The following is a 9081-nucleotide window of genomic DNA, read 5'->3' on the forward strand; positions in this document are numbered from 1 at the left end:
CAGAACTTAATATTTGTGTAGCACTAGCCCCCGAAGGAGCTGCTGGTTATTTTTGGGCTTATCGTTACCTTCCGTTCTCCTTGTGGCACGTCTAGGGGATGTCCTGTGGTAGATGGCCCAGTAACTTGAGACTGACAATAGATCCAGTTGAATGGATTTTTATTTGCAAACATCAACCATTGAACAGTCTTTTAACTTGGGATCAGAGGGTTGGAAAAGGAAAGTTCAGGTACTCTCAATGTCAAAGTCTATAAATGTTAAGGAACTTGCTTACTTTGACTGCATCCAGAGAAAAGCCATTCGCAGCCGGATGATCACTCAAGTTGGACAGTCCCTCTCTCACAAGGCCTAGCAGCCAACAAGGTGCTTACTCAGGAACAAAGTCTTTATCACCGACGTTGTAGCAGAACACATAGGAAACTAAGCTGTAGAACAGTTGTAGGATACCTGGATCTTTCAGCCCACTTGGCGATATCCCCAAGACCGGATTCTCTCGGTTACTTCAGCCCTTCCAGGTTCTTGTTAAGAAACCAACCCGTACGTGGTGTTCTTCTAAAGGGTCCTCCCCTGGAATGCCCAAAGTATACTGGGTCTCTCCCGGACCAGAGACAGCACCCATCCACCTTGGAATTCTTCCTTAGTTCCCTTGCCTTGGGCTAGCCAGCCCCGAGGCATCAAAGTCAGGTGGAACCACACCCCAGGCCATAGCCTTCCCAGGGGCTGGTCAGGACCATATACTCAGCACAGCATACCGGGCTTCAGGAGCCCACCGCTACATTTGGTACAGAAACCTTTGTTTGCAATTACAGAGATCATAGGTTTCCTGTAGTTCTTGGCCAGTTTTGCACACACTGCAGCAGGGATTTTGGCCCACTCCTCCATTCAGACCTTCTCCAGATCCTTCAGTTTTCGGGGCTGTCACTGGGCAATACGGAGACTTTCAGCTCCCTCCAAAGATTTTCTATTGGGTTCAGGTCTGGAGACTGGCTGGGCCACTCCAGGACCTTGATATGCTTTTTTACAGAGCCACTTGTTAGTTGCCCTGGCTGTGTGTTTCGGGTCGTTGTCATGCTGGAAGACCCAGCCACGACCCATCTTCAATGCTCTTACTGAGGGAAGGAGGTTTTGGCCAAGATCTCGTCATACATGGGCCCATCCATCCTCCCCTCAATATGGTGGAGTCATCCTGTCCCCTTTGCATAAAAGCAGCCCCAAAGAATGATGTGTCCACCTCCATGCTTCACAGCTGGGATGGTGCTCTTGGGGTTGTATTCCTCTTGCTTCTTCCTCCAAACAGGGCGAGTGGAGTTTAGACCAAACAGCTCTATTTTTTTCTCATCAGACCACATGACCTTCTCCCATTCCTCCTCTGGATCATCCAGATGGTCATTGGCAAACTTCAGACGGGCCTGAACATGCGCTGGCTTGAGCACGGGGACCTTGTGTGCGCTGTAGGATTCTAATCCATGGTGGCGTAGTGTGTTACTAAAGGTTTTCTTTGAGACTGTGGTCCCAGTGCTCTTCAGGTCATTGACAAGGTCCTGCCGTGTATTTCTGGGCCGATCAGTCACCTTCCTCATGATCATTGATGCCCCACGAGGTGAGATCTTGCATGGAGCCCCAGACCGAGGGAGACTGACCGTCATCTTGAATTTCCGTTTTCTAATAATTGCGCCAACACTTGTTGCCTTCTCACCAAGCTGCTTGCCTATTGTCCTGTAGCCCATCCCAGCCTTGTGCAGGTCTACAATTTTATGACTGATGTCCTTACCCAGCCCTCTGGTCTTGTACATTGTGGGGAGGTTGGAGTCTGTTTGATTGAGTGTGTGGACAGGTGTCTCTTATACAGGTAACAAGTTCAAACAGGTGCAGTTAATACAGATAATGAGTGGAGAACAGGAGGGCTTCTTAGAGCCGGTTCACACAGGGGCGACACGACTTTCAACACAACTTTGTAGGCAACTTGGAGATGACTTGAACATGACTTAGACACAACCTGGGGCGACTTACAACACGACTTTAAGTCGCCCCAGGCCAGGCGACTTTTGCCGGGGCCAATCAGAGAATGAGCTCTGAAGGAGAAACTCCACGCCAAATAAAAAAAAAAATGGCATGGGTTCCCCCTCCGAGAGCATACCAGGACCTTAGGTCTGGTATGGATTCCAAGGGGAACCCCCTACGCCGAAAAAACGGCGTGGGGGTCCCCCCCAGATCCACACCAGACCCTTATCCGAGCACGCTACCCGGCCAGCAGCAAAGGGGGTGGGGACGAGCGAGCGCCCCCCCCTCCTGAGCCGCACCAGGCTGCGTGCCCTCAACATGGGGGGTGCCTTGGAGAAGGGGGGGCCGCGTGGCCTCCCCACCCCAAAGCACCTTGTCCCCATGTTGATGAGGACAAGGGCCTCTTCCCGACAACCCTGGCCATTGGTTGTCGGGGTCTGCGGGCGGGGGGCTTATCGGAATCCGGGAGCCCCCTTTAATAAGGGGCCCCCCGGATACCGGCCCCCCACCCTACGTGAATAAGTATGGGGTACAATGTACCCCTACCCATTCACCTGTGAAAAAAATTTACAAAAAAAAAACACAACACACAAGGGTTAAAATAGTTTATTGCACAGCTCCGGGGGTCTTCCGTCTTCGGGGATCTTCTCGCCGGACTCCTCCGCTATCTCCTGCTCTTTTGCTAGCTCTTTCACTAGCGGAGGAGCCCGGCTTTCTTCTTCGCCGCCGCCGCCGCTGCCCGGTGGTCTTCTTCCGACTTCGGGGGTCTTGTCCCCCTCTTCGGTCCCCCTTCCCCAAGGAACCCCCCATTTTGAGGGCACGCGGCTTGGTATGACTCAGGAGGGGGTTCCCCTTAGGGGGTTTTTTCGGCGTAGGGGGTTCCCCTTAGAATCCATACCAGACCTAAGGGCCTGGTATGCTCTAGGAGGGGGAACCCACGCCAATTTTTTTAAATAAATTTGGCGTGGAGTTACCTCTTGAGAGCTGATAATTCTGTCAGAGTCGCCTCCGCCTTGGAGATCCGACTTGGAGGCGACCTCCACAGAAACCTTTTCTGAAGTCGGAGTGACTTCAGTAGCGTGCATTAAGACGGCTCTCATTCACTTACATTAATTTTTAAATGTTGTCTGACCTGAGGCGACTAGGGGCGACCTGAAGTCGGATCTGAGTCGCCCCTGTGTGAACCGGCTCTTAAAGAAAAAATAACAGGTCTGTGAGAGTCGGAATTCTTACTGGTTGGTAGGTGATCAAATACTTATGTCCTGCAATAAAATGCAGATTCTTTTTTTTTTTTTAAATCATTTTAAATCATACAATGTGATTTTCTAGATTTTTGTTTTAGATTGAAGAGTTGAAGAGTACCCATGGGTGTCTGCAGGCAGGGGCAAGGGGGGGCAAGTGCCCCCCCATCAGAGATCGAATCAGGAGTTATGACCCCCATCACCCCTCTCTGTCACCTCCGCTCTCTCTCTCTCTAACCCCTCTGTCTTTTTCACCCCCCCCCTCTGTGACCCCCCCCTCTGTCTCTCTCTTTCACACTCCTCTCTGTCACCCCCTCTGTCTCTTTCTGTCACCCCCCCTCTCTAACACCCCCCTCTCTGTCACCCCCATGTCTCTCTCTGTCACACTCCTCTCTGTCACCCCCTGTCTCTCTCTATCACCCCCTCTGTCTCTTTCTGTCACCCCCCCCTCTCTATCACCTCCCTCTCCGTCACCCCATCTCTCTCTATCACTCCCTCTGTCACCCCCTCTCTCTCTGTCACCCCCCTGTCTCTCTCTGTCACCCCCCACATGTATGCAGTTTCCGCAGTCTCTTAAGCCATGTATGCAGTCTCTAGTCATCTCTTGTGCCATGTCTGCAGTCTCTTGAGCCATGTATGCAGTCTCTAGTCATCTCTTGTGCCATGTCCACAGTCTCTGACCGTCTCTTGGGCCATGCCTGCAGTCACTGACAGTCTCTTGTGCCGTGTCCGCAGTTTCTGACAGTCTCTTGTGCCATGTCCGCAGTCTCTGACAGTCTCTTGGGCCATGTCCGCAGTCTCTGACAGTCTCTTGTGCCATGTCTGCAGTCTCTGACCATCACCTGTACTACGTCTGCAGTCTATGACCATGATAATGACATTGTCGAAAAGGGTCAGAGCATGGGTGACCTTAAAAATATGTGTGTGTGTGTGTGTGTGTGTGTGTGTGTGTGTGTGTGTGTGTGTGTGTGTGTGTGTGTGTGTGTGTGTGGTATGTATATACATATCATGCATTGAATACCCTCAATTATTTGTAACTTTCTGTCCTCTAATATATACCCAAGAGTGCATAAAAAAAACACATTATACAAAAAAGAAAATATCCTTATGTGCATAAACACAGTGGGGTTGATTTATAAAGAAATCGTCCAATGCGTTCTGTATGCTCTGTGAATGTAAATAGACTATATCCTGTGCTGTTCAAATGTTATCACGTATGACCGAAACTACCACATTTGGCCAATAGATGGTGCTAAGTATTATAGGAAATTCCCATCGTACTCAGCTCCATCTAGTGGCCGAAGGCGGCATTTGGCTGAAATAACGTCATCAGCATAATATCTTAAATCGGGGAAAATACAGCATCATGGCCAATCGATGGAGCTAAGTATTATAGGGAATTCCTAGGATAATCAGGTCAATCTAGAGGCTGAAGGCGGCATTTGGCTGAAATAACGCCATCAGCATAATATCTTAAATCGGGAAAATACAGCCTCGTGGCCAATAGATGGAGCTAAGTATTATAGGGAATTCCTAGGATACTCAGCTCCATCTAGTGGCTAAGGATAGCATTTTGCTGAAATATCCCAATCAAGAAAAAAATACGTAATTTTAGCCACTAGATGGAGCTGGCGCTCATAGGAAATTAACATATTATAAAAATAGGGATCAAATCTAGAAATTTAGCACAGAAAATAATAATACTGAGCACTAATCCTTTATCCCTCATTCCGTGTGTTCTGTGAATGTAAATAAACTATATCCTGTGATGTTCAAATGTAAAGAATTGATTTAGAAAGAAAAATACCTAATGTGGCCAATAGATGGAGCTAAGTGTTATAGAAAAATTCCTGGGATACTCAGCTCCATCTAGTGCCTAAGGATAGCATTTTCTGAAATATCCCAATCAAGAAAAAAAAAAAGAATTTTGGCCACTAGATGGAGCTGGCAACGACAGAAAATAAACATATTAGACAACCGAGATTATTCGGGATGGCTGCGCGAAGGCGCTACAGTCCCAAAGCTATTTTGTAATGAATAAATAGGGATCATATCCAGGATTTCAGCACGCAAAAGAAGAATGCTAAGCATTAATCCTGTATCCATCATTCTGTGTGTCCTGTAAATAAAATAGACTATATCCTGTGATGTTCAAATGTAAACCATTGATTTACAACCAAAAATACCTCATTTGGTCAATAGATGGTGCTAAGTATTATAGGAAGTTCCCATAGTACTCAGCTCCATCTAGTGGCTAAGAACGGTATTTTGCTGAAATATCTCAATCAAGTAAAAACAGAATTTTGGCGAAGAATACTAAGCATTAAATCCTTTATCCATCATTCTGTGTGTCCTGTGAATGTAAAAAGACTATATCCTGTGATGTTCAAATGTAAACCACCAATTTACAACCAAAAATACCTCATTTGACCAATAGATGGCGCTAAGTATAATAAGAAAATTCCTAAGATACTCAGCTCCATCTAGTGGCTGAAGGAGGCATTTGGCTGAAATAACGTCATCAGCAAAATATCCTAATCAGGTAAATACAGCTTCTTGGCCACTAGATGGAGCTGGTGCTCATAAGAAATAAATATATTAGACAACTGGGATTATTCTGGATGGTTGTCCAAAGGCTCTACCATCACACAGTGATGTTTTAATAAATAAATAGGAATCAAATCCAGAATTTCAGAATGGAAAAGAAGAATACTAAGCACTAATCCTTTATCCCTCATTCTGTTTGTTCTGTGAATGTAAGTAGACTACATCCTGTAAAGTTCAAATGTAAACCATTGATTTATAACCAAAAATACCTAATTTGGCCAATGGATGGAGCTAAGCCTTGTAGAAAATTCCTATGATACTCAGCTCCATCTAGTGGCTAAGAAGGGTATTTTTCTGAAATATCTCAATCAAGTAAAAACAGAATTTTGGTCAAGAATACTAAGCATTAAATCCTTTATCCATCATCCTGTGTGTCCTGTGAATGTAAAAAGACTATATCCTGTGATGTTCAGATGTAAACCACCAATTTACAACCAAAAATACCTCATTTGACCAATAGATGGTGCTAAGTATAATAAGAAAATTCCTAAGATACTCAGCTCCATCTAGTGGCTGAATGCGGAATTTGGCTGAAATAACGTCATCAGCAAAATATCCTAATCAGGAAAATACAGCTTCTTGGCCACTAGATGGAGCTGGTGCTCATAAGAAACAAATGTATTAGACAACTGGGATTATTCTGGATAGTTGTCCGAAGGCTCTACAGTCACACAGTGATGTTTTAATAAATAAATAGGGATCAAATCCAGGATTTCAGCACGGAAAAGAAGAATGATAAGTACTAATCCTTTATCCCTCATTCTGTGTGTTCTGTCCTGTGATGTGATGTTCTGTCCTGTTATATCCTGTGATGTTTAAATGTAAACCAACAATTTACAACCAAAAATACCTATTTTGGCCAATAGCTGGAGCTAAGTATTATAAGAAAATTCCTAAGATACTCAGCTCCATCTAGTGGCTAAAGTCAGTATTTTGCTGACATATCTTGATCAGGAAAACACGGCATTATGGCCAATAGATGGAGCTAAGTAATATGGGAAATTCCTATGATACTCAGCTCCATCTAGTGGCTAAAGTCAGTATTTTGCTGACATATCTCAATTAAGTAAAAAAATTATTTTGGCCACTAGATGGAGCTGACGCTCATAGAAAATAAACATATTAGACAACCTGGATTATTCCGGATGGCTGTGCAAAGGCTCTACAGTCGCACAGCTATTTTTTAATTAATAAATAGGGATCTAGGATTTTAGTATGGAAAAGAAGAATGCTAAGTATTAATCCTTTATCCCTCGGAGCAGCTTTAATCATTTTCTAAGTTTTGAGATTGCAGCTGACTGCCAGCAATCACAGAGTTAAAGCAAAAATTCCATGTCTGTGTGTTCTGTGAATGCACATAAACTATATCCTGTGATGTTCAAATGTAAAACATTGATTTACAAAGGAAAATACATAATTTGGCCAAAAGATGGAGCTAAGAATTATAGGTATTTTCTAAGATACTCAGCTCCATCTAGTGGCTAAAGTTGGTATTTTTCTGACATATCTTAATCAGGAAAGCACAGCATTATGACCAATAGATGTAGCTAAGTAATATATGAAATTCCTATGATACTCAGCTCCATCTAGTGGCTAAGAAGGGTATTTTGCTGAAATATCTCAATCGAGTAAAAACTGAATTTTGGCAAAGAATACTAAGCACTAAATCCTTTATCCATCATTCTGTGTGTCCTGTGAATGTAAAAAGACTATATCCTGTGATGTTCAAATGTAAACCACCAATTTACAACCAAAAATACCTCATTTGGCCAATAGATGGAGTTAAGTATTATAAGAAAATTCCTAAGATACTCAGCTCCATCTAGTGGCTAAAGTCAGTATTTTGCTGACATATCTTAATCAGGAAAGCACAGCATTATGGCCAATAGATGGAGCTAAGTAATATAGGAAATTCCTATGATACTCAGCTCCATATAGTGGTTAAGGAGGGTATTTTGCTGAAATATTTCAATCAAGAAAAAAAAAAATGAATTTTGGCCACTAGATGGAGCTGGCGCTTATAGGAAATAAACATATTAGATAACCTGGATTATTCCGGATGGCTGTGCAAAGGCTCTACAGTCGCACAGCTATTTTTTAATTAATAAATAGGACTCAAATCTTGGATTTCAGCATGGGAAAGAAGAATGCTAAGCATTAATCATTTATCCCTCATTCTGTGTGTTCCGTGAATGTAAATAAAGCATATTGAGATGTTCAAATGTAAACCATTGATTTACAACCAAAAATAATTTGATTGGCCAATATATGGCCAATATATTCCTATGATACTCAGCTCCATCTAGTGGCTGAAATTGGTATTTTTTTGAAATATCTCAATCAGGAAATTACAGCATTTTGGCCACTAGATGGAGGTGGCAATCATAGAAAATAAACATATTAGACAACCGAGATTATTGTGGGTGGCTGTGTACAGTGGCACAGCGATTTTTTATTTATTTTTTAATAAATAGGGAAGGAATCCAGGATTTCAGCACCGAAAAGAAGAATGCTAAGCACTAAACCTCTATCCCTCATTCTGTGTGTTCTGTGAATGTAAACAGATTATATTCTGTGATGTTCAAATGTAAAGCATTGATTTACAAAGAAAAATACCAAATTTGGCCAAAAGATGGAGCTAAGTGTTATAGGAAATTCCTATGATACTCAGCTCCATCTAGTGGCTAAAGTCGGTAATTTGCTGACATATCTTAATCGGGAAAGCGCAGCATTATGGCCAATAGATGGAGCTAAGTAATATAGGAAATTATTATGATACTCAGCTCCATCTAGTGGTTAAGGAGGGTATTTTGCTGAAATATTTCAGTCAAGAAAAAAATGAATTTTGGCCACTAGATGGAGCTGGCGCTTATAGGAAATAAACATATTAGATAACCTGGATTATTCCGGATGGCTGTGCAAAGACTCTACAGTCGCACAGTTATTTTTTAATTAATAAATAGGGCTCAAATCTCGGATTTCAGCAAGGAAACCAAAAACACCTAATTTGGCCAATAGCTGGAGCTAAATGTTATGGGAAGTTTCTATGATACTCAACTCCACCTAATGGCTAAAGTTGGTATTTTTCTGACATATCTCAATCAGGAAAATACATCATTACGACTAATAGATGGAGCTAAGCATTATAGGACATTCCTATGATACTCAGCGCCATCTAGTGGCTAAAGGTGGTATTTTGCTGAAATATCTAAATTAGGAAAATACAGTGTTT

Source organism: Lithobates pipiens, unplaced genomic scaffold (assembly GCF_037356315.1).
Source record: "Lithobates pipiens isolate NorthernLeopardFrog02 unplaced genomic scaffold, aLitPip1_a1.2 Scaffold_8, whole genome shotgun sequence".
Lineage (NCBI taxonomy): Eukaryota > Metazoa > Chordata > Amphibia > Anura > Ranidae > Lithobates > Lithobates pipiens.